The sequence below is a fragment of the Herpailurus yagouaroundi genome, unplaced genomic scaffold (assembly GCF_014898765.1).
Source record: "Herpailurus yagouaroundi ecotype Mexico unplaced genomic scaffold, PumYag 187, whole genome shotgun sequence".
NCBI lineage: Eukaryota > Metazoa > Chordata > Mammalia > Carnivora > Felidae > Herpailurus > Herpailurus yagouaroundi.
Window position 1 is genome coordinate 22,201,618 of NW_024412418.1, and position 25,178 is coordinate 22,226,795.

The 25,178-nt window shown below is 36.8% G+C and overlaps 1 long non-coding RNA gene across 1 annotated transcript in view; it reads left to right on the forward strand.

Moving 5' to 3' along the window:
• LOC121043618 (uncharacterized) overlaps nucleotides 1-25,178 on the forward strand; it is a 236,179-nt gene that overhangs the window by 206,902 nt on the left and 4,099 nt on the right. Inside the window, exon 2 of the long non-coding RNA XR_005796940.1 lies at nucleotides 12,823-12,877. This is a non-coding gene — a long non-coding RNA (uncharacterized LOC121043618). The remainder of the gene's footprint in view (nucleotides 1-12,822; nucleotides 12,878-25,178) is intronic.

A 25,178-nucleotide genomic window follows, 5' to 3' on the forward strand; every position in this document is an offset into this window, starting at 1 on the left:
TATACCACTTCTTCTTTATCCATTCATCCATTGATGGACATTTGGGCTCTTTCCATACTTTGGCTATTGTTGATAGTGCTGCTATAAACATTGGGATGCATGTGTCCCTTTGAAACAGCACACCTGTATCCTTTGGATAAATGCCTAGTACTACAATTGCTGGGTGGTAGGGTAGTTCTATTTTTAGTTTTTTTGAGGAACCTCCCTACTGTTTTCCAGAGTGGCTGCACCAGCTTGCATTCCCACCAACAATGCAAAAGAGATCCTCTTTCTCTGCATCCTCGCCAACACCTGTTTTTGCATGAGTTGTTAATGTTAGCCATTCTGACAGGTGTCAGGTGATATCTCATTGTGGTTTTTATTTGTATTTCCCTGATGATGAGTGATGTTGAGCATTTTTCATGTGTTTCATTTGTTCATGGTTGGCCATCTGGATGTCTTCTTTGGAGAAGTGTCTATTCATGTCTTTTGCCCATTTCTTCACTGGATTGTTTTTTGGGTGTTGAGTTTGATAAGTTCTTTACAGACTTTGGATACTAACCCTGTATCTGATATGTCACTTGCAAATATCTTATCCCATTCTGTCAGTCCCCTTTTAGTTTTGCTGATTATTTCCTTCACTGTGCAGAAGGTTTTTATTTTGATGAGGTCCCAGTAGTTCATTTTTTGCTTTTGTTTCCCTTGTCTCCAGAGACGTGTTGAGTAAGTAGATGCTGCAGCCAAGATCAAAGAGGTTTTTGCCTACTTTCTCTTCGAGGATTTTGATGGCTTCCTGTCTTACGTTTAGGTCTTTCATCCATTTTGATTTTATTTTTGTGTATGGTATAAGAAAGTGGTCCAGGTTCATTCTTCTGCATATCACTGTCCAGTTTTCCCAGCCAGCACTACTCGCTGAAGAAACTGTCTTTATTCCATTGGATATTTTTTCCTGTTTTGTCAAAGATTAGTTGACCATACGTTGGTGGGTCCATTTCTGGGTTCTCTATATTCTGTTCCACTGATGAGTGTCTGTTCTTGTGCCAGTACCATACTGTCTTGATAATTACAGCTTTATAGTATAGCTTGAAATCTGGGATTGTGATGTCTCCTGCTTTGGTTTTCTTTTTCAAGATTGCTTTGGCTATTTGGGGTCTTTTCTGGTTCCATACAAATTTTAGGATTGTTTTTTCTAGCTCTGTGAAGAATGCTGGTGTTATTTTGACAGGGATTGCATTGAATATGTAGATTGCTTTGGGTAGTATCGACATCTTAACAATATTTGTTCTTCCTATCCAGGAACATGGAATCTTTCTCCATTTTTTTTTTGTGTCTTCTTTAATTTCTTTCATAAGCTTTCTATAGTTTTCAGTGTATAGATTTTTCACCTCTTTGGTTAGATTTGTTCCTAGGTATTTTATGATTTTTGGTGCAATTATAAATGGGATTGATTCCTTGATTTCTCTTTCTGTCGCTTCATTGTTGGTGTATAGGAATGCAACTGATTTCTGTGTGTTGAGTGTATATCCTGCATCTTTGCTGAATTCGTGAGTCAATTCTAGCAGTTTTTTGGTGGAATCTTTTGGGTTTTCCATATAGAATATCATGTCATCTGCGAAGAGTGAAAGTGCGACCTCCTCCTGGCCAATTTGGATGCCTTTTGTTTCTTTGTGTTGTTTGATTGCAGAGGCTAAGACTTCCAACATGCAGCCAAGAATTCTTTATCCAGCAAGGCTGTCATTCAAAATAGAAGGAGAGATTAAAAGTTTCCCATGACCAACAGGCACATGAAAAGATGCTCAATGTCGCTCCTCATCAGGGAAATACAAATCAAAACCACACTCAGATATCACCTCATGCCAGTCAGAGTGGCCAAAATGAACAAATCAGGAGACTATAGATGCTGGAGAGGATGTGGAGAAACGGGAACCCTCTTGCACTATTGGTGGGAATGCAAATTGGTACAGCCACTCTGGAAAACAGTGTGGAGGGTCCTCAAAAAATTAAAAATAGACCTACCCTATGACCCAGCAGTAGCACTGCTAGGAATTTACCCAAGGGATACAGGAGTACTGATGCATAGGGGCACTTGTACCCCAATGTTTATAGCAGCACTCTCAACAATAGCCAAATTATGGAAAGAGCCTAAATGCCCATCAACTGATGAATGGATAAAGAAATTGTGGTTTATATACACAATGGAGTACTACGTGGCAATGAGAAAGAATGAAATATGGCCCTTTGTAGCAACATGGATGGAACTGGAGAGTGTGATGCTAAGTGAAATAAGTCATACAGAGAAAGACAGATACCATATGGTTTCACTCTTAGGTGGATCCTGAGAAACTTAACAGAAACCCATGGGGGAGGGGAAGGAAAAAAAAAGGAGGTTAGAGTGGGAGAGAACCAAAGCATAAGAGACTCTTAAAAACAGAACAAACTGAGGATTGATGGGGGGTGAGAGGGAGGGGAGGGTGGGTGATGGGTATTGAGGAGGGCACCTTTTGGGATGAGCATTGGGTGTTGTATGGAGACCAATTTAACAATAAACTTCATATATTGAAAAAAATTAAAAAAAATAAAAGAAACTTTTTCTGCAAAAAAAAATTAATAAAAAATAAAAAAAATAAAAGTTTCCCAGACAAAAAATTGAAGGAGCTCGTGACCAGTAAACCAGCCCTGCAAAAAATTTTAAGGGGAGACTCTCTGAGGGGACAAACATCATAATGGCAATAAATTCATATCTTTCAGTACTCACTCTAAACATCAATGGACTAAATGCTCCAATCAAAAGATACAGGGTAGCAGAATGGATAAGAAAACAAGATCCATCTATATGCTGTTTACAAGAGACCCACTTTAGACCTAAAGACACCTTCAGATTGAACATAAGGGGATGGAGGACCATCTATCATGCTAATGGTCAACAAAAGAAAGCCGGAGTAACCATACTTATATCAGACAATCTAGACTTTAAAGACTGTATTTATTTATTTTTTTTTGAGAGAGGGTATACTGCAGGTGGTTTATTGAATTAGTGAAAATGACACAAAAACATTTCAGAATTGGACTGTGTGGGACAAACATGACTTTAGATTCTGGAAGATGGTCAATATTCAGTTTCCCCCTAGGGGAATGGAAATTCCTCACAAAAGTTTTAAGTAAGCAGATGAAGAGTATAAGATAGACAAGTCATTTTAAAAATCTCTGGGATCATTAATTAAAGGAGAAGATGAGTTACACTTTTTATATCCCTTGTTTTCTTTTCTACTAAGAACAAGACATATGTATATATAAAATTCTTATCCAGTGGTACTAAACATCTGAAAGTCCTTTGCTTCATTCTTCTTAGCTTGGATGGGTAATAGAAACTTAAAACTACAAATTGGCATAGAAGTCATCTTACACTCTCATTTGAGAGAAGAGAAAACCGAGGCTCCCAGAGAAAGGAAGAAATGTATCGATTTGTACAAATCCTCGGTGAAACAAGGAGGAATAAGTATTAAATAGATTGAGCCAATTGAAATGCTTTGTTCTGGATCACCATGGTGACTTTGTATATACCCTGGTCTTCTTGTTTTCAGTTAATTTGCTACTTGTGAATTATGCTATTTATTTTAACATCATTTAATTGTTTCTCCAGTCTATGAGAGGAAAAGTAACCACTCTGTATTACTTGTGTTTTGCTTTTTGTTTGCTGTCATGCATACGTGGAATTTGTACCCCTTTTTTTACTATTTAATCTTTCCAGGGTAATGACCTATCATTTCATTGCTTTTGATGAAGTAGAAACACTGAAAGAATAAATATTAAGTTGTAATTTGAACATAAATATAATTAATAGCTGGCATTTATTGAGGATTTATTATGTGTTGGACATTGCATCAACTATATTATATATTCCAGCTTTTTAAATTCTCATAGCAACTCTATAATATATGTGCAATTGTTCTTTCCATTTTGTGCTTAAGGAAAAACTAAGACACAGAAAGGTTCAGTAACCTGGCCACAAGTTGGACACCCAGCCATTTATTTATTAGTGATAGTTCCATTTATTCAATCAGGCTGTAAAGATTCCATTTTTAACAAATGTGCTCTCCTCTTTCTTTAGTATGAACCAATTTTGCAGAAGAAAACTTATGTAAGTAGTTAAATTAGTTGCCAAGGCCACAGAGCCAAGACGTAGTGGGGCTGATACATGAATGCAGGTCTGTCTCTTATCATGATGCTGATCATCATGAGCTACTAAGAGCATCAGATGCCACAGAGTAGACAAAAGCAAAAGGGAAAGGCCAGCAAGATGCAAAGTGGGACCTTTGTACTATAAAGGTCTTGTACCACAAAAGGAGTTTTTTTTTTGGGGGGGTGAAGGTGTAGTTCTGAATTTGGGGGATCAGTCCCAAGTTTTGTCAATGTACCACCACAGCATTGCTACAAGCTTGGGAAGGCAGTCTAACTCCTGGAACACAAATAGGCTTCAATCCAATCCTACTTTATTTAGTTTCACAAGAAAGCAGTTTCATCATGTAATGCCATCTTCATCTCGAGGAATACCTGCAGCTACCCGAGTTTACAGATTCCTTAGTCCCTGTGTCCATATGGGGTGAGCATGGCTGCCTCTGTGGAAAGCCAAGATGTGTGTGGGTCATTCTGACTCAGAGAAACTGCTCTCTAATTTCTCAGCAATCTTTTATACCTCTATTTACAAAGGCCCAAGGCCTGCATGCCCAATCCCAGCTGCTCCAATCCAGGTGTATTTCCATATAGCAGACAAGGCAGAACCAACATTCCACATTTATCTTAACTCTGTAGTTTCCAAGGAAACAGTACTGCAAAGACAGACACTGAATTCCCAATTCTGTATCAGCCCAGGCCTGATATTAACCCTTTATACATGGTTAAGAAGACCAAAGTAATATCTGACACAGGGTTGGCACCCAGTAGGTTTTCAGGAAATAACTTGAAGAATGTATGAATGTGTGAATGAATATGTATATGATGAATATTGCCTATCTCTTGATTATCATCTCACAGTGACTAGATGCAATGAACTGATTTATAAAACATTTATTATATAGTTGAGGATGTTTCTGGCAGATGACTTAGCTCTGGGTATTTTTACAAATAGCCTTGCCTGTTATGTATATTAATAAAGAAGATCAAATTTCAGATCTGAAGGCCTCTGGGTGACCAGGAAGCTAGTGCAAGTAATAACAAAAAATATATACTCTTAAGGAATCATTTCCATTTCCATTTTTTTTTCAACATTTATTTATTTTTGGGACAGAGAGAGACAGAGCATAAACGGGGGAGGGGCAGAGAGAGAGGGAGACACAGAATCGGAAACAGGCTCCAGGCTCTGAGCCATCAGCCCAGAGCCTGACGCGGGGCTCGAACTCACGGACCGTGAGATCGTGACCTGGCTGAAGTCGGTCGCTTAACCGACTGCGCCACCCAGGCGCCCCTCCATTTCCATTTTTAAAGTCTAGTGAATTTCCTTTTGTATAAATAAATTTATATTTATTATTGTAAATAATATATATGATTTCCCTGAACAATATTGGAATATTGTTGGGAATTTCTCATTTTTAAATCTATTTCTAGTCACTTATTCATTAATTCAAGAAATCATTATTGAATTCCTCGGTGTGCCATGCACTCTGCTTGATGATGGGATACAGTGATTGGCAAAAACATTCATCTGCCATCATCGGGCTTACTTTCTAGTGGGAGAACATACATTAAACAAATATTTAAACAATTATATACAAAATGGCAAAGACTATAAATGCAATGGGAGATGTTAGTGGATATACAAGAGCATGTATTTGGATGTGGATTTGTGAGTAGTCAAAGAGTATCTGAAGGGTACTGTATCACCAGATTTTGGAATGGGGAGTGACAGCCACTAGGGAATTCACTGGAGAAAGCACTCCAGGATTAGGGAATAACATATATAAAAGTCTCAGGAAAAAGATGAAGTACGATGCATTCGCTGAAAATCTGTCATTATAATGTGACATTGTAATTTATGTGTACCATTTCTAAGACGGTAATACATCAAACATGTAAATTTTCTTTTTTTTTTTTAATTTTTTTTTTCAACGTTTATTTATTTTGGGGACAGAGAGAGACACAGCATGAACGGGGGAGGGGCAGAGAGAGAGGGAGACACAGAATCGGAAACAGGCTCCAGGCTCTGAGCCATCAGCCCAGAGCCCGACGCGGGGCTCGAACTCACGGAGCGCGAGATCGTGACCTGGCTGAAGTCGGACGCTTAACCGACTGCGCCACCCAGGCGCCCCATAAATTTTCAATAATTCCTACAAAAATTTACTTTTAAAACTGAGAACACACTATGTATCATACACTGTGCTAACTGCTAAGAATACAATGATTGAGACAGAATGGTTCATTTCTTAAAAGTACATATTAATGGAGAATCAAGCAAATGTGATTATCGTAATTATTGGGGACAATCTAGGCATTTCAGATACAGAAATGCTAAGCAAGTCTTAGAGGAAGTGACATCTCAGTTGAGATGTGAATGTAAATTAAGCACTGGGCATCAGGAAACTTCCCAAAATCCTTGCATAGACTTAAGCAGAATGCTGCCCTTGTGAATAATGGTCTGGCAAACCACATTTTAGACTTTTTTTTTTAATTGAACTAAAATTGACATACAATGTTACATCAGGTTCAGGTGTACAACATAATTCAGGATGTCTATAGGTTATTCTATGCTCATGGCTGATGTAGGTACCATCTGTCACCATACCACAGTACTGCAATACCATTGACTGCATTACCTATGCTGTATCTTTTATCCCCATGATTTATTCATTCCACAATTGGAAACCCGTACTTTCCATCTTTCACCATTTTTCCCTTGTGCCATCCCTTCCCCTCTGACAACCACCAGTTATTTTCTGTAAAATGGGTATATTTCTGCATTTTTGTTTATTTTCTTGTTTTCCTTTTTAGATTCTACATACAACTGAAATCATATGGTATTTGTCTTTCTCTGACTTATTTCACTCAGCATAATACCCTCTAGATTCATCTCTATAGTTGCAAATGGCAAGATCTCATTCTTTTTATAGTTAATATTCTATTACATACGTATGATACATAGATGTGTGTGTGTGTGTGTATGTACACACATCTCACATATTTTTTATCCATTCATCTATCAATGAACACTTTGGTTGCTTTCATATTTAGGCTATTATAAATAATACTGCAACAAGCATAGGGGTGCATTTATCTTTTCAAATTAGTGTTTTCACTTTCTTTAGGTAAGTACCGATTAATGGAATTACTAGATCATAAGGTATTTTTAGTTTTAGTTTTTTAAGGAAACTACATACTGTTTCCACAGAGGTTGCAATCTACATTACCACCAATAGTACATGAGAGTTCCTTTTTCTTCACATACTTGCCAAAACTTACGTCTTGTCCTTTTTATTTTAGCCATTCTGACAGTTGTAAGGTGATACCTCAAGTGATTTTGATATACATTTCCTTGATGACTAGTGCTGTTGAGCATCTAGTCATATGTTTTCTGGCCCTCTGTGTGTCTTCTTTGGAAAAATGTCTATTCAGGTCCTCTACCCAGTTTTAATCAGATTGTGTTTTTTGGTATTGAGTTGTGAAAGTTCTTTATGTATTTTGGTTATCAACCCCTTATCAAGTATATTCTCCCATTCAGTAGGTTGCCTTTTTGTTTTGTTGATGGTTTCCTTCACTGAGAAAAGCTTTTTATTTTGGTATAGTCTCAATTGTTTATTTTGTTTCTGATGGCTGAGGAGACATATCTAGAAAAATGTTTCTAAGGCCAACATCAAAGAGATTGCTGCCTATGTTTTCTTCTAGGAGTTTTATGGTTTTATGTTTCCAATTTAGGTCTTTAATTATTTGAGTTTATTTTTGTGGCTAGTGTAAGAAAGTGGTCCAGTTTCATTATTTTGCATGTAGCTGTCCAGTTTTCCTAACACCAGTTATTGAAGAGACTGTGTTCCCCAATGTATATTCTTATGTCCTTTGTTGTAATTTACCATATAGGTATGGATTTATTTCTGGGTTCTCTATTCTGTTCCAATTACCTGTGTGTCTATTTTTCTGCCACTACTATATTGTTCTAATTACTATAGCTTTATGTTTTGGAATCTGGAATTGTGATACCTCCAGGTTTGTACTTCTTCCTCAAGACTCTATTGGCAATATTTGGGGTCTTTTGTGGTTCCATATCAATTTTAGTATTATTCTAGTTATATGATAAATGCTACTAGTATTTTTATAGGGATTGCATTGAATCTATAGATTGCCTTGGATAGTAAACACATTTTACAATATTAATTCTTCCTATCCATGAGCATGGGATGTGTTCCACTTATGTATTTCATCTTCACTTTCTTTCATCAATATTTTATAGTTTTCAAAGTACAGGTCTTTAACCTCCTTGCTTAAGTATACCGTTAGGTATTTTATTCTTTTTGGTATGATTGTAAATTAAATTTTTTAAAATTTCTCTTTATGATACTTTGTTATTAGTGTGTAGAAACACAACAGATTTATGTATATTAATTTTGTGTCCTGCAAATACACTGAATTCATTTATTCTCATAGCTTTATGGTGGAAGCTTTAGGCATTTCTATGTGTAGTGCATGTCTTCTGCAAATAGTACCGCTTTGACTTCTTCCCTACCAATTAGGATGCCTGCTTTCTTTCTTTCTTTTTCTTTTTCTTTCTTTTCCTTCCTTCCTTCCTTCCTTCCTTCCTTCCTTCCTTCCTTCCTTCCTTCCTTCCTTCCCTTTCCCTTTCCCTTTCCCTTTCCCTTTCCCTTTCCTTTCCTCTCCTCTTTGTTCTTTCTTTTTTCTCCTTCTCCTTGTCTGATTGCTGTGGACTTCTAGGACTGCACAGAATAAAAGTGGCAAAAGTGGACATCCTTAGAAAAAGCTGTCAGTTTTTCACCATTGAGTATGGTATTATCTGTGAGTTTGTCATATGTGGCCTTTATTATGTTGAGGCAGTTTCTTTAAACCTACCTTGTGAATTTTTATCATGAACAGATGATGGATTTTGTCAAATGCTTTTTTCTGCATCTATTGAGATGATCATATGATTTATATTCTTTATTTTGTTAGTGTGGTATATCTCATTGCTTTGTGAATATTGAACTATCCTTGCATCCCCAGAATAAATCCCATTTGATTCTGCTCAGTGATTGTAAATATGATGTTGCATGTAGTTTGCTAATATGTTTTTGAGGATCTACATCTAGGTTGATCTGGGATATTTGGCATGTAGTTCTCTTTCTTGTAGTCTTTGTCTGGTTTTGGCATCAGGGTAATGCCAGTCTCACAGAATGTTCTTAAACACTTTTGCTCCTCTTCTGTTTGGAACAGGGAAGACAATAAGTATTAATACTTCTTTAAATGTTTGGTAGAATTCATCTGTGAATCCATCTGGTCCTGCACTTTTGTTGGGAGTTTTTTGATATACAATTCAATTTCAACACTAAATTGGTCATTCCAGATTTTCTATTTCTTCTTAATTTAGTTTCAGAAGATTGTATGTTTCTATGATTTTATGTATTTCTTCTATGTTATCTAATTTTTTGGCATGTAATATTTGTAGTAGTCTCATAATCTTTTGTATTTCTGTGTTGTCAGTTCTTTCCCCTCTTGAATTTCTAATTTGATTTATTTTGGTACTCTCGTTTTCTTGATAAGTCTGTCCAAACGTTTACCAATTTTGTGTATCTTTTCAAAGAACCAGCTCTTGTTTTCATTAATCTTTACCATATTTTAGTCTTTATTTGATTTATTTTTGCCCTTATATTTACTATTTCCTTCCTTCTACTAATCTTGGGCTTTGTTCTATTTTTTTCACTTCTTTTAGGTGTAATGTTATTTATTTGAGATTACTTTTTTCTTGAAGTAGGTCTGTATGATTTTGGATTTGTCTGTTAGAACTGCTTTTGCTCCAACCTAAAGATTTTTGGGCCATTGTGTTTTAATTTTCATTTGTCTCCATGTATATTGTGATTACTTCTTTGATTTCTTCAGTGATTCATTGGCTTTTTAGTAACATAGCTGAATGGTATCTATCTTGGAGAATATTTCATGTGTACTTAAAAAGAATGTGTATTATGTTTTGGGGGAATGGTATATTTGTATACATCTGTTAAGTCTATATGATTAATGGGTCATTCAGAGAATGTTTCCTTATTGATTTTCTGTCTGGATGATCTATCCATTGATGTAAGTTGGGTGTTGAAATCCCATACTATAAATTTCTCCCTTTATGTCCATTACTATTTGCTTTATGTATTTAGGTGTTCAAATATTGGCTGCATAGATATTTACAACTGTTATATTCTCTCGTTCAATTGATCCTTTTATCATTATGTAAGGCCCTCTTTATCTCTTATTACAGTCTTTGTGTTAAAGTCTATTTTGTTTGAGATAAGTATTGCTACTTTTTTTTTCTTCCATTTACATGGAATACCTTTCTCCATCTTTCACTTTCAGCCTTTATGTGTCTGTCTTTTATAGGCAGCATATAGATGTTTCTTTATCCTTTCCACCTTCTTTATCATTCAGTTGGAGCATTTAGACCATTTGCATTTAAAGTAATTATCGAGAGATGTATACTAATTGTCATTTTGTTAATTGTTTTCTGATTGCTTTTTTTAGTTTGTTTTTCTTCTTCTCTTGCTCCCTCTCCTTGTGATGACTTTTTGTTGCATTTTTCTTAGCTTTCTTTCTCTTTATTTTTTGTGTCTCTACTGTAGGTTTTCGGTTTGTGGTTACCATATGGTTCACATATAACATCTAAGTACATAGCAGTATATTAACTTGAAGGTCACTTATGTTTGAACCCATCCTAAAATATATTTTTTTTACTCCCATGTTATATGTATACACTGTTACATTATATGTTATTCATCATTTTCTTATGTTTAATTTTGGCCTTTTCCACCAAAAGAAGTTCCCTTCCAAGGTTGGTTTAGTGGTAATAAAACTTTTAATTTTCATTTGTCTGTTAAACTATTTCTCTCTTTTTTAAATATGAATGATAACCTTGCTGGTTAGAGTATTCTTGGTTGTATTTTTTTTCCTTTCAGCATTTGATACCATTCCCTTCTGGCTTGTGAAGCTTCTGCTGAAAAATCGGTCGATAGCTTATGGGATTTTCCTTGTATGTAGATTTTTGATTATCTCCTGCTGTTTTTAAAATTTTATCTTTAACATTTGAAATTTTAAATATTGTGTGGTGGTATGGACCTCTTTGGGTTTATCTTATTTGGAAATCTCTGTGTTTCCTGAGATTGAGTATTTCCTTTTTTAGGTTAGGTGAGTTTTCAATTATTATTTCTTCAAATAAGTTTTCTGCCCCTTTTTTCTACTTCTGGGACCCCTATCATGTGATGTTTGTTTGCTTGATGTTGTCCAATAGATTCCTTAACCTATCCCCATTCTTTTAAATTCTATTTTCTTTTCGCTATTCAGCTTAGAGGCTTTCCATTACCATGTCTTCCAGATCACTGATCCATTCTTTGCATCCTCTAATCTACTGTTGATTATCCCTAGTGTATTTTTCATTTTAGTTATTGCATAGATAGATATTTTCTATCTCTTTATTGAGGTTCTCCATGAGATCTTACATTCTTGTCTCTAGTCTGGTGAGCATCTATATGATCATTATTTTAATCTCTTATCAGGTAGATTGGTTACTTACTTTTCATTTAGCCCTTTTTCCCAAGTGTTGTATTGTTTTTTGTTTTTTTGTTTTTGTTTTTTTTTTTTTTTCATTTGGAGCATATACCTCTGTCTCTCCACTCTGCTTCACTATCTGTATTTGTGTCTATGAATTAGAACAGTTACTTCTTGTATGGCTGTCCTCTGTGTACACTGTGTGTCTGGTCAATTTGGCTGGTATGGCTTGAAGGTCCTGAGGCTTTTCTGGTGGGATGCCTAGAGCTAGAGTGTATGTGGGCCTGGGCAGTAATGGGGCTCTCTGTGCAGAGGATATCTGGATAGTATAGCTGATATTGAAGTGGATGCAAACTGAGGTCTCTTGGGTCTCTCTTACAGTGGGTGACTTTGTGGGATCCCTGGAGCCCAAGTTCCATGTGGGCTCGTAGGGTCTGCTGAATCTCCATGTAGGGGGCATTCCAGCAGATGGAGCTGAGGTGGGACATGGGTTGGGAGATTTCTTGGGTGCTTCTGCAGGGGGTATCCTGGTAGGACAGCTAAAGCTGAAGAGGATGCAGTCCAGGTTTTCCTGGATTGCTCAGCATAGGAGGTATCCTGGTGGGGTAGATGGAACCAAGGTAGGCTCAGGTCAGGGTGTCCAGGGGAGCTCTGCACAAGGGATACCTTGACAGGATGACCAGAATCTAGGTGAAAATGGGCTGAGGTTTCTTGAGATTCTCCAAGCAGTAGATGCCCTGGCTGGGAGGCTGGAGCCATAGTGATGTGGGCCTGTAGAATTCTGGGGGTGCATTGCATCTGTGTTACCTTGACACAACAGCTGGAGCTATAATGAGCAATGACTGGGCTATCTCAGTGTGCACTGCACAGGGTCTCCCTTCATGGGATAGGTAGGGCTCCAGTGGTTAGGGGTCTGGGGCTCACTGAGGCCAGCTAGGGCAGCCTGACCCTTCTCTCCTCCACACTATTAAGGTGGAAGGGGGTCATGGCACCTTCAAGCCCCTCCAATCCAGAGAGAGAGTTCCGTAACTTCTCTACCATTTGGCAGGGTACTAGGGATAGCTCCTCTATATTCCTGTAGCTCTTTTAAACCAAAGTTTTTTTTTTCTTTTTTCTATTCCCCAGGTCAGATGAATCTGCTCATAATCCCAAAGTATTCTCCCTCCTGACTACATCAGAGGTGGGTGTTCTCTTTGTTATCATGTCTTAAGCTCTCCTGCCATTCTCTGTGTGGTCTTTTATTGTGCTGAAGCTCTTCAGGTCAACTTTCAATTCTTCTTGTGGATGAATTGCTTTATAAACAAACATAGATTTGGTGTGTCTATGGAGGACATGAGTTCAGGGTCTTTCTATGTTGCCATCTTGAACTGGAACCTTAGGTAGACTTCTAATTTGATTTCCCCAGTGAATGTCTCATAGATGGTTAATTTCATGAATGTAATGTGAATTTTTAATAGCTTTAGGAATTTTTATTATTTTTTTCTCTAAATACATAGTCCATAATTATACTACTTAATATATATATGTGTGTGTATACACACACATATATGTATGATATAGAAACAGATACAGTTATATCGAGAGAGACATATTGTCAAAAACACATTCCAATCCACATGTCTCTAAAATATTCAGAAGTTCATTTTGAAAATGTTGAGTGACTGCTGGTTAATGCAGAGCCAAGACTAGAACACTGGGTCTGGTGTTATAAATACCTTGTCTTGAAAGGAGAAAGAGCAGCCCCCTTCAAAGAATTGCTATTGATTGTGTCTTTTCTTTGAATTGCTTAGAAACTGAAGTTGCTAGCAGAGATGTTATGAAGGATTTGCTGGAATCAACTTTGGTGAGATTTTCTTGGGAGAAATTTTGCAGCATATTTAATCAGGCGACCAAGAAACAACAGCTGCTTGTGTATGAAGCATCAGTAAAGCTGCTAAGATTTATATAATCTTTAGTGTTCAACAGATTGCTAGCATTTATAGGACAGTCAATGTATGCCTATGCTCATATGCAGTCATATAATGCTACCTTTCCCACTGCCTCTGAACAGAGTGGCTTCCTAAGAAAGAAATGCTTTGGGGAAAGATGAAATGAGGACTAGAGGAATTTGTGATCAATATCCAGGAAAGTGGTGATAATACATTGCCCACCAGAAGGCAATGAGGATAGAACCTACTTGTAATAGAAAAAAAAAAGTTATTCAATTTAGCCTGTATATAGGTAGACATATATCACTATTAGCAGCAGAATCATTCCACTGACATTACTCCTTGTGGCAAAATCAATATAAAAATATTTATGTGCTGATATAAGTATGGGAACATTTCTAACTCTAGATGATTACCACTTTATTAAAAATCTGATGATTATCAAATGCCATTGGTTTTAATTTTCCCTAAATGTAACTAGTGAATTCATGCAAAGGAACTTTGAGATGTATACTTGAAGACATACAGAATTGTAAGGGTTCTTAGAACATATTCAGAATCTACCCCATACATTAAGTAGGAGATCCTTGTGTTCAGCTGAGGTAAATCTGTTGACAAGAGCATGAACAGTTCCAGTGCTCTGGACTCTTGGTCTAGTACTTTCTCAACCATTTTCTACTGTTCTAAATAGAAGTTTCTCAGGGTAGCATTGTGGTACTCAAGAAAATAATCTTATATTCTATGGTTTCCCAGTGTATATATCTCCTCCCCAAGGAGACTATACTCATGCCCATCCATAAGGTCTGATTTTATACGGCTTTCCTTTCTTTTTGTTGATAATGCCCTACATTTTTCAAGATCCAAGTCGAATCCCAGCTATCCTGCCATTGGGACCTTGAGTTAAAAATGATATCTACTTTATTCTAAGTTGATAGAGCACGTAGAGCCTAAGTCACCATGTAACAGCAGTTTTTACATTGCTTATTAGAGGCCATATCATAGAGTAGAAAGACCTTGGTCTTTAGAGTTAGGCAAGTATAGATTTTAATATCTAACCCTAACCTTTGGCATATATATATATATATATATATATATATATATATGTATCTATATATTAGTTTATAAGTATATTAGTATGTTAGTTAAGTGTGTATGTTAGGATTTTCTGCTTTTCTGTGGGAGTAAATAAATCCTTAAATCTCACCTCTTTATTGCAAGAAAGATTTATTTCTTGCTCATAATAAGTCCAATGTGGATTGGGAAGCTCTTTCAAACAACGTCTAAAGGATACAGGTTGTTCCCATCCAACTTTGTTTAGAAAAGACAAAGGTATGGAGGTGTCATACAAGCTCATAAAGGCCTATCTAGAATGTGGCTATTTTCATTTCAACTCACATATCACTGGCTAGCACTAGTCCTATGGCTTTGCCTGACTTCAAGTCACCTAGGAATTGTTGTTTTCTAGGTGTGGGAAAGAACATGAAAACTGGATAGGGATGAGTGCTAATGATATCTATTACAAGAGTCATTTAAATTAGCTAAGATACCCATTCTTTTTCTCAGAATAAAATGAGATAATAAAGTGCCCAGTATCCAGCACATAGAAGTTCAATAAATGAAAATTAATCTAATATCTTCTAAAAGAACTTTTTAAAAAAGTATATTTATTTATTTTGACAGAGAGAGAGAAAGAATGAGTGGGCAAGGGGCAGAGAGAGAGAGATCCCAAGCAGCTTTGTGCTGTGAGGCTGGATCCCCTGAACTGTAAGATTGCAACCTGAGCCAAAATCAAAAGCCAGATGCTTAACAGACTGAGCCACCCAGGAGTCCCTAAAAGAATTTCTTAAGGCCAATTAAATCTCACTTATTTGCCTCTTTGGTCCTGAGCACATACCTGGCTAAATATTACTAAGTTTAGAAATTAAAGCAGGATAGCAAGATAGCAATGTAAGAAAACCCTAAACTCACCTTCTCAACAGACATAACACATCTACACCTATTTATACAGCAATTCTTCTTGAAGAGCTGAGGGTTGACTGAACAGCTTCTGAAAAACAAATGATAGACCACACAGATAATGACAAAAAAGATCAAGATAGAGACATAGTTACAAAAGAAACCTGCACCTCTGACATTGCAAACCTCAGCAGGGAGGGATAATACTTTGGGACAATGAGCACATTCTTCTGCCCTGGGGCACAGGAAAAAAAAAAACATCATTTAAAAGGGCAACTAAAATAAAGGAATTAGTCCTATAACCCTGCCAAATGGAGAAGGACCTGCTGGAACCCTCTCTGGGTCAGAAGGGCTGGTGATTACCGTGGTTTGTTTCCCCTCCATCTTGACAGTGCAGATGGAAGCAGCATCCAGGCACCCTAGCCAGTCTGCCATCTCAGTAAGTCACAGTACCCTGGCCCACACCAGTGCCAGCCATCCCACAAAGGCAGCTGCATCCTGACATACACTGGGACACTCCTGGTCAGTGCTCACTATAGCTCCAGCTCTCTCACCAAAGTGACACAGGCACAAAGCCTCCCTGTCCCCCAAACATCCCAGGTCTGTACTGCTTCAGCTCCAGATGAAGCCCTTGACAGGGGCACTCCCGTTCATAGAGCCCTGGGGCCACCCAGTCTGCATTGCTTTTACTTCAGTCACCCAGCCAGTGTCCCGTGTATATAGCAACCTGGAAACCACCAGTTCATGCCCATCTTGGCTCCAGTTGCCACACAGGGTACCTCCAGCATGGAGCACCTCAGACTCCCCCAACAAGCTCCACATGCCTCATTAGGGTGTCCCCTGAGCACAGCACCCCAGAACACTCCAGTTTGTACCCACTTAAGCTTCAGTTTTCCTTCTAGTTGCTCTTTGTGCAGAGAGCCCAGAGACTACCCTGGCCCATGCCCAATTCAGCTGTACTGCCTGGGTGTACTTTGGAAAGAGCACTGGGATCACTGCAACCCATACCAACTTCAGCTCAGGCCATGTCATAAGGGCAATCCCAGAATGGAGTGCCCTGGGGCCAGCACCACCCCCAACCTACAGCAGCCACAGCTGTAGTCAACCAAAGTCATCAGACACATACAGCCTACACAGGGGACAACCATATAGAAGATCATTCTTTGAAGTTTAGGAGATATAGCTGTTCTACCTAATAAATAGGGGAAAAAGAAGACTCAAGCAAAATGAGAAGACAGGGGCATATGCTCCAAATGAAAGAACAAGATAAAACCTCAGAAAAAGAACTAAATGAAAAAGAGATAACCAGTCTACCTGATAAGTAATTCAAAATAATGATCACAGAAATTTTGCAAGACTGGAGGAAAAGTAGATTCAACTCAGTAAGAACTTCAATAAAGAGAGAAAATATTTAAAATATTAATTAAAATAAATTAAATGAATAATTACCAGAGGGAAGCAACAGATTAGAGGATGCAGAAGAATGGATCAATGATCTGGAAAACAGGGTAATGGAATGTACACAAGATGAACCTTAAAAAGAAAAAAATAATTTAAAAATGAGGCTACATTAAATGATCTCTTGGACAACATCAAGTGAACAAACTAGGGGTCCCAGAAGGAGAAGAAAGATTCAGGAAGCACTGAGAGCCCCGAACAAAATGAATCCAAGGAGGTATACACCATGACACATAATAATTAAAATCTCAAAGAGGATTTATTTTTATTTTGAAAGAGAGAGAATCCAAAGCAGGCTCTCATACCCAGAGTAGATCTCAGCTTGGGGCTTGATCTTATGACTCTGAGCTCATGACTTGAGCTGAAATCAGGATTTGGATGCTTAATAAACTGAGCCACCCAGGCACCCTTAAAGAGAGAATTTTTAAAAGCAGCAATACAGAAGCAACTAGTAACATACAACTGAAACCCCATAAGGCCATCAGTTGTTTTTTCAGAAGAAACTTTGCATATTAGAAGGGAGTGGAATGATAGATTCAAAGTGCTAACAAGAAAAAAAAAAACACAAAAAACAAACAAAAAAACAAACCAAAACAAAAACTACCACTAATAATACTCTACCCAGCTAGGTTACCATTCAGAATTAAAGAAGGGATAAACAGTTTCCCAAACAAAAGTTAAGGGAGCTCATCACTAAACTGGCCTTACAAGAAATGTTAAAGGAACTACTTTAAGTGTAAAAAACCATAATTTGAAAGAAAAAAATGTCATGAGTAAAAGCAAACATACAGTAAAGGTAGTAGAACACTTTTAAAGCTAATACCAAGTAAAACACAACACACACACACACACACACACACACACACACAAATAACATGGAGTGGGGAGTATAAATGAAGTTCTTTTAGAATGTGTTTGAACCTAAGTTACTATCAACTTAATGCAGACTGCTTATATACATAGGATGTTACTTACATATGGACCTCATGGTAACCACAGACCCAAAACCTGTAATAGCTACACAAAAAATTAAGAGAAAAAAGCCAGGAAGAACTCTAAAGAATCATCAATAACAAGGAAAGAGAGTGAGAGAAGAAAGGCACAGACAACTACAAGAACGACCAAAAAACAATGAATAAAATGGCAATAAGTACACAACTATCAATAATTACTTTAAATGTAAATCATCTAGATTTAAGGTTACTGTCCAAGATAGTGACATAGGAAGACCCTGAACTCAACTCCTAAATGGACATACAAATCTGCACATATTTATAGAGCAATTCCTCCTGAAGAAGTAGTGAGAGCTCACTGAGCATCTTCTGCATAAGAAATTACATAAAAACCACATAGAAAATGGCAAGAGAGACAGAGACATAGTAGTAAAGGGAATAGAGGGCAGGTGTCTTCACCTTGTGAGAGGTTCCAGAGGGCCAGTGCACCCCGAGTGTGAAAGGAGGCTTTGTCCCCGCTGTACAGAGGCGGGTCTGGGGTGGGGGATATCGTCACCAGCGAGGTGGGTCTGGAGACCTCTCTGACCATGACTGCTCCGGTAGCTCAGCTGTCATCACTTCACTCAGCCCACAGAGTCCGACGGCGGCCATGCCCAGGGACCATACCCAGGACGTAGGTGATGTTACCAAGGTCTTAAGAGACTTCATCTGGCTTCAGAGTGGAAAAAAAAACAAAAAACAAAAAACTACGAGCTTGAGAGCAAGAAGGACAGTCACTGTAGAAGCTACTGTTATAGCCCAGACCTTGCCCTCCTTTGCAAAAAGAACAGAAGAATCCTCCTGCACATCACTTAACCAGAACTGGACCCCCTCAAACAACTGCCAAGCATTGAGATAATGTTTATAACTGGCACCATCAAGTCATCCCGTGCCAAGAAATGTTGCAGGCCACTGCACTCCCTTTGTTGAATAACCACCCTAAACCCCTTTACAAACCACCAGGCCAGGTAGCAACCTCAAAGTTGGTTTTCGGACAAGAGTCCAGTTTCTCCCCAGGTTGCCAGCCTCGCAAATAAATCTCAGATTCCTTCCCAATCAAAACTTGTCTCTTGAGAAAAGATCTTTCAGGCAACTGGCAGCAGAACTTGGATTCAGTAACGCTTTCTTTGTACTTATCCCAGAAATTTGCTATAGACATAAAATTACTGATGAAATAATGTGCACCCAGCTCCCCGGGACCAATAGTAAAGTACATGGGGTGTGCAGTTTTGTATTGATCACAGAAAATTTTCAAAGACTATTCATTCATCGAGTTCTCCAGAGCAACAGAACCAATATACAGACAGAGAGAGGGAGAAACTTTCTATTCATTTTCCCCAATAATATTGGCTATAGTTAATAGAGACACAAGAGAGAAAGGGAGAGAGATTTTAAAGGAATTGGCTTGCAAAAATGTGGAGGCTATAAAGTCTAAGATCTTAGGGATAAACTGGAGATCCAGGGAAGAGTAGATGTTCAGCTCTAGTCTGAAGTCAGTCTAGAGACAGAATTTCCTCTGTCTGTGGAATTCCTGACTGTGCCCTTCTGATCTGAAAATATATTGCATATTTTACCTAAAAAAAATGGATGGAGCTAGAGACTATAATGCTAAGTGAAGTCAGAGAGAAACAAATATATTATTTCACTGATATGTGGAATTTAAGAAATAAATGAAGAAAGGAAAAAAAAAAAAGAGAAACCAAAAAACAGACTCTTAACTATAGAGAATAGGTGGTTACCAGAGGAGAGGTAGATGGGGAATGGGTGAAATAGGGCAAAGGGACTAAGAGTACACTTCTCTTGATGAGCACTGTCCTATATAGAATTGTTGAATTACTATATTGTACAACTGAAATTAACATAACACTTTATGTTAACTATACTGGAAAAAATAAAGTAAAAAGGATGATATTTTGTCATTTGTGACAACATGGGTAGATCTCGATGGTATTACGCTAGTTGTAATTAGATAAAGACAAATGTCAGGGCACCTGGGTGGCTCAGTTGGTTGAGCACCCAACTTCGGCTCAGGTCATGATCTCACAGTTCAGTTTTTAGGTTTGAGTCCTGCATTGGGCACTCTGTTCTCAGCATGGAGACTGCTTCAGATCCTCTGTCCCCATCTCTCTCTGTCCCTCCCTCTACCTCTCCCTCTTTCTCTCAACAAATAAACATTAAAAAAAGACAAATATCATATGATTTCACATATATGTAGAATCTAAAAAGTAAAATAAACGAACAAACAAAAACAGAAACAGACCTATAATAGTACAAACTGTTGTACAGTTGTATGAAACAGTGGTGGGAGGGGAAGAGCACTGGGGGGGTACAGGCATCCAATTATGGAATGATTCATGAGGATAAAAGGCATGGTATAGGGAATATAGTCAATGGTATTGTACTATTCTTGTATGATGACAAGCTACACTTGTGCTGAGCATAGCATGACATATGGAATCACTATGCTACAAACCTGAAACTAATGTGACATTGTGATCAGCTTATAAAAAAATAAGTAAGCTTATTTAAAGAAATTTAAGCTTTCAGGAAATTTCTCCCTCATACCAATCCTTGACTTGGTCCTATTTTTTCTTGAAATTTCTGTTGCTTTTTCCCAAGACATATCTGATTTTGAAATATTTTACTCAATGACTCCTACTTCTTTTTTTCTATCGTAAAGTCTCTTCCTAAGATTATGCACATAATTATATATTTTAGTTTGTATATACTCTTATCTGCCTACCTGGAAACCACATTGTGTATGGGCCATTCTTTGTATAAAATTTTGATGATTTTAATGATTTTGATACTTGAGGCTTGGAATCTCCTAAGCAGTCTATCTGCCCTAGTTCAGTGAAATGAGATTTTTTTTTTCCTTAAAGAAGACATGAATATTTCATGAAATACATAATCCAAATGTTAGGATTCTTAAATGCACTATATAGATAAGTGGGAAATCTGTTATAAATACAGTGAGGCTATGCACATATAAGCTAATGTTATTTATACCTTGTACTCTATATACTTTGTTATATATACCTATGTTAAATCTCATTAAAAATCCAATTAATTAAATTTAAACTAGATTCATTGAACAATAAATTTGGTTCCATCTACATGTATCTACATGTATCATTCTATAATTTGGTTTTATCAATTTTAGCATAATAATAAAGGCATGGAAGAAAATTTAAAATAAAAGCAATTCACCATTAATCCATCCACTCTGATATAACTGTTTCAAGCTATTATTAATAATTTTAATTTTTTTCCAACTCTCTATTCTAAAGAAGAAATATTTTACATTCTGATTAGAAAGAGGCAGTGACTAGTTCATGGAGAACGTGATGTCAAAGGAAATTAGAGAAAACAGAGTGCATGTAAATTATTCTTTCTTGCTATCTTTACCTTTTCCATCTTTGGATCCTATGTCATCCATTTATTGAGAAGCTCCTCCACTGGAAAGGACTTGAAAATGTACAGGACTTTTATGATCTCCAAAAGAGGGAGCAAGCTTTAGCTTTTCCTTGGTAAATGGAATTCTTCTCTTACTTTTACTTCATCTTTTCTTTCTTCTTGCATCCTTTACTTGCTTGACTGGTAATATCACCATCTTTTTACCCCCTTTTGTCAATCATTTAATTAATTTTTTTTTCTCTGAGCATTGTGCTTCAGACAAAATGAAGCACAGTGGAGAGAAGCACAGCACCAAAGAAAGTTAGACTTTAGTATTTTGCTGTTACAGTTTAGACTGAACATCGCAGTCCATTTAGAGGTAGTCATTCTAGCCATGAAGGGATATATTTCTCCATTTGGGCCAAAATATAAGGACATTTTCATAGCTTAGAGAAATTGCTTTGAGACTTTCCAGGAAATACACTATAAAAACAGAGACATTAACACAGAAACTGTAGTGGGACAAACCTTCAGTATTTCTGCTGAATAAAGAGCTCTTGGTCTCAAATCACATTAGTGATCACATTCAGTTCAGAATGACTGAGAGGTGATGAATAGGTCATGGCCAGAATCTGAGATCTCTTACCTATGTCAACAAACCCACGGTAGTTTATTTCAACATTTTCCTCTATGTGAAGGCTGTTTGCTCCAGATTCTTAACAGAGAAGTGGTAAAGCACTTACAAAAAATATTTCTAAATATATTGTTGAGGGCTGGTGAATTTTCTGCCCAGAATTATCTGACCCTGACCTTCAGATCAGTAAGCCTTTCCAATATGAAGGATGCCTACTTATTTCAATAAAACAAATAGATCACATGGTTCCTGATTATATCCCTCCAAACTTCTGTCACACTAAAATGTACAGTCTCTTTACCTGATTCTGAAGGTTCCACAGTATTCAGCACCTGCCTGCCTCAGTAAACTCATCTCCCACCACTTTGTCCATTCTTCATCCACTCTGGTCAGAGTATCTTTCTAAGGTAGGATTCCAACTCATTGTTTTTACAGGATTTTCTGTTTTTGCACTGAAAGAGAAGCACCCTAGGGACCTTCTCAGTTTTGGAAAACTGTAACAATTCTAAGAGTTCTTGGAATATACCTGGTTCCCTCTGGGTCTTTGCACTTGTGAGTCTCTCTGCTTAGAATGGTGTTTCATCATATCCACATAGAATGTGTTCTCATTTGTTAACTTTACTCAAACATCACTTATTTTTTCTTTACCAGTAGATCTTAGCCTTTTCTCCTATCACTTGCTATCCCCTGAATCCATCCCTCTCTTGCCACTTTTAACACCTATTGCTATATGAAATTGTGCTGTGTTTATGTTTATTTATTGTTGGTTTCTTCTATGAGGAAACAAATCCAGTGAGTTTAGGGACTTAGCATATTTTGTTCACCTCTGTCTCCTGACATGTATAAGAGTTCTTTGAACTTAATAGGTATTTGACAAATATTAGTTGAAAGAATAAGTAAATAAAAATTGAGAAATTTCATTTGTAAATTGGTAGCAAAATTTAGCTTCTTGTTCTCAATTTAGTTTCTAAATGTTATGTTATAAAGTTGGAAAAATTACATAATTTTCAACAAATAAGAAACAAGAAATATTCAGAACATTATCTCCCAAAGAGATAACCGGTAGAAATCTTTCACAATTTTAGAGTGTAAGGAATTCACAAATTTCCTATGTGCATAATTTTCTCCAAAACTTTTTGCCATGCTGGTAGAATGAATGACCTTTATTATATGATATTTCTGAGATTATAAATGGCAATAGTGAAGCCATTTAAGGCATCAACACTGTATCCAAAGTTAGTCTTTCATTCTGAGTCATACTGTGACCAGAGAGAGGGGTGGGGAGTGGAGAGAAAAGAAAAGGAATAAAGAAAAAAGAAAAAAAAAATCCCATCACTTGTAACTGAGTGGAAGGACCTGGAGGAGATTAGTGAAAGAAAATTACATAAAGATACTTTGTTCTAAGTGCCTTGGAAAATTTCCTTTAATTGCAAAGCTGGGATCCTGATAAATTGATTTTTAAAATGTGGTAATGGAAGCAATTAATCTCTTCCTCCCCAGTGGTACCATAGCAATTGGTATTGTGCCTTTATCAGAGGACTTAACAATCTATCTTGAATAAGAGATACTTATAGAGGCTCTTCTTCATCCAATAGGTTGTATAGCCCATGGACTCTGATTCACTGTGTGTACGTGTACGTATATATAAAATTTGTTTTTGTTTTTTTGCTATGGCATTTATAACTGGGAGGCCCTAAGTGGTCAATAAATGGTTGAGTTGATAAGAGTAATTGGAATCAAGGAGAGAGAATAACATCTACATCAAAAAGAGGAGAGAGTGTTTGTTATATTCCCTCCTAATTTTTTCCTTATTTAGAAAGAAATAAAAGCAAAACACAACACAACACAACAAACAAACAAAAAAAAAACAAGCTTTTGAGACTTCTGGGTTTATAGGTGATATTTAAGAGAGAGTGGCAGGGGATTGGAGTCATTAAATAAGTGGCTTCAAACGTTTTCACCTATTACCCAGAGTGTATGATATATTTCCATTTCTGTATATATTTGTTTGATACTTCATTTTGGCAATATTTAATGTTATTTTTAAAATATTTTTAATGTTTATTTTTGAGAGAGAGTGAGAGGGACAGAGTGCAAGCAGGGATGGGGCAGAGAGAGGAGACAGAATCTGAGACAGGCTCCAGGCTCTGAGCTGTCAGCACAGAGCCCAATGCTGGGATGAAACTCATTGACTGCGAGATCATGATCTCAGTCGAAGTCAGATGCTTAGCTGACTGAGCCAACCAGGTGCCCCAATTTTGCCAGTATTTTAAACTTTTTTATGCATTAGATGTGTAAAAAAGCTCTCTTTCAGTTGAGGTTTCCCTATCAGTGAGATTAAGCTTTTCCATATTTATTTCTCTTTTTTTTTCTGTAAACTATATTTTCATATATTTTGCCTTCTGGGAGGCTTGTCTGTTTTTCTACTGATTTGAAAGAGCTCTTTATGCATCCTGGATATTTATCCAGAATGTTAATGATGTCTATGCTAACCTATTTTTAAAAATTATTTTTGTTCATTTTTATGAGGGCAAAGGGGGTAATGTATTTCTTAGATGTTTTTGGATTTTGTATCTTTCTTAAGGAAGCCCTTCTCTACTATAAAATTATAATATATTCTCTTATTATTTCTCACAATATTTATGTAGTTTGGTTATAGCTCTTTGATCCATTGCAAATTGAACTTGATATATGTCTGAATTATAGTTTGACTTTATTATTTTCCAAATAAAAAGCAAATTATCTGCACATGATTTAATAGTCAATCTTTTGCTAAGAAATTTGAAATATCATGGATCAGTCTATCCTGTACTAATAATACAATTTCTCTCCCTGTCTTAACCATTGGTAGAAGTGTATTGAATATACTTAAAGATTTTTCTTCCATTTGAACTGAAATAAGTTGTTAAAGTTATAAAATTCCTTTTAGTATTTTGATGCAAATACACTAAAATCATCAATTACTTTGGGAAATATTTCTGTCTATAATAATACATCTTCCTGTTCATGATATTGGTATGCTATTTAATTTATTTGATATTTTATTTGACAGTTTTCTTATTGTTAGCCTCGAGCTTCTTATATTAGGTGTGTTCCTATACATTTTATTCTATTTTT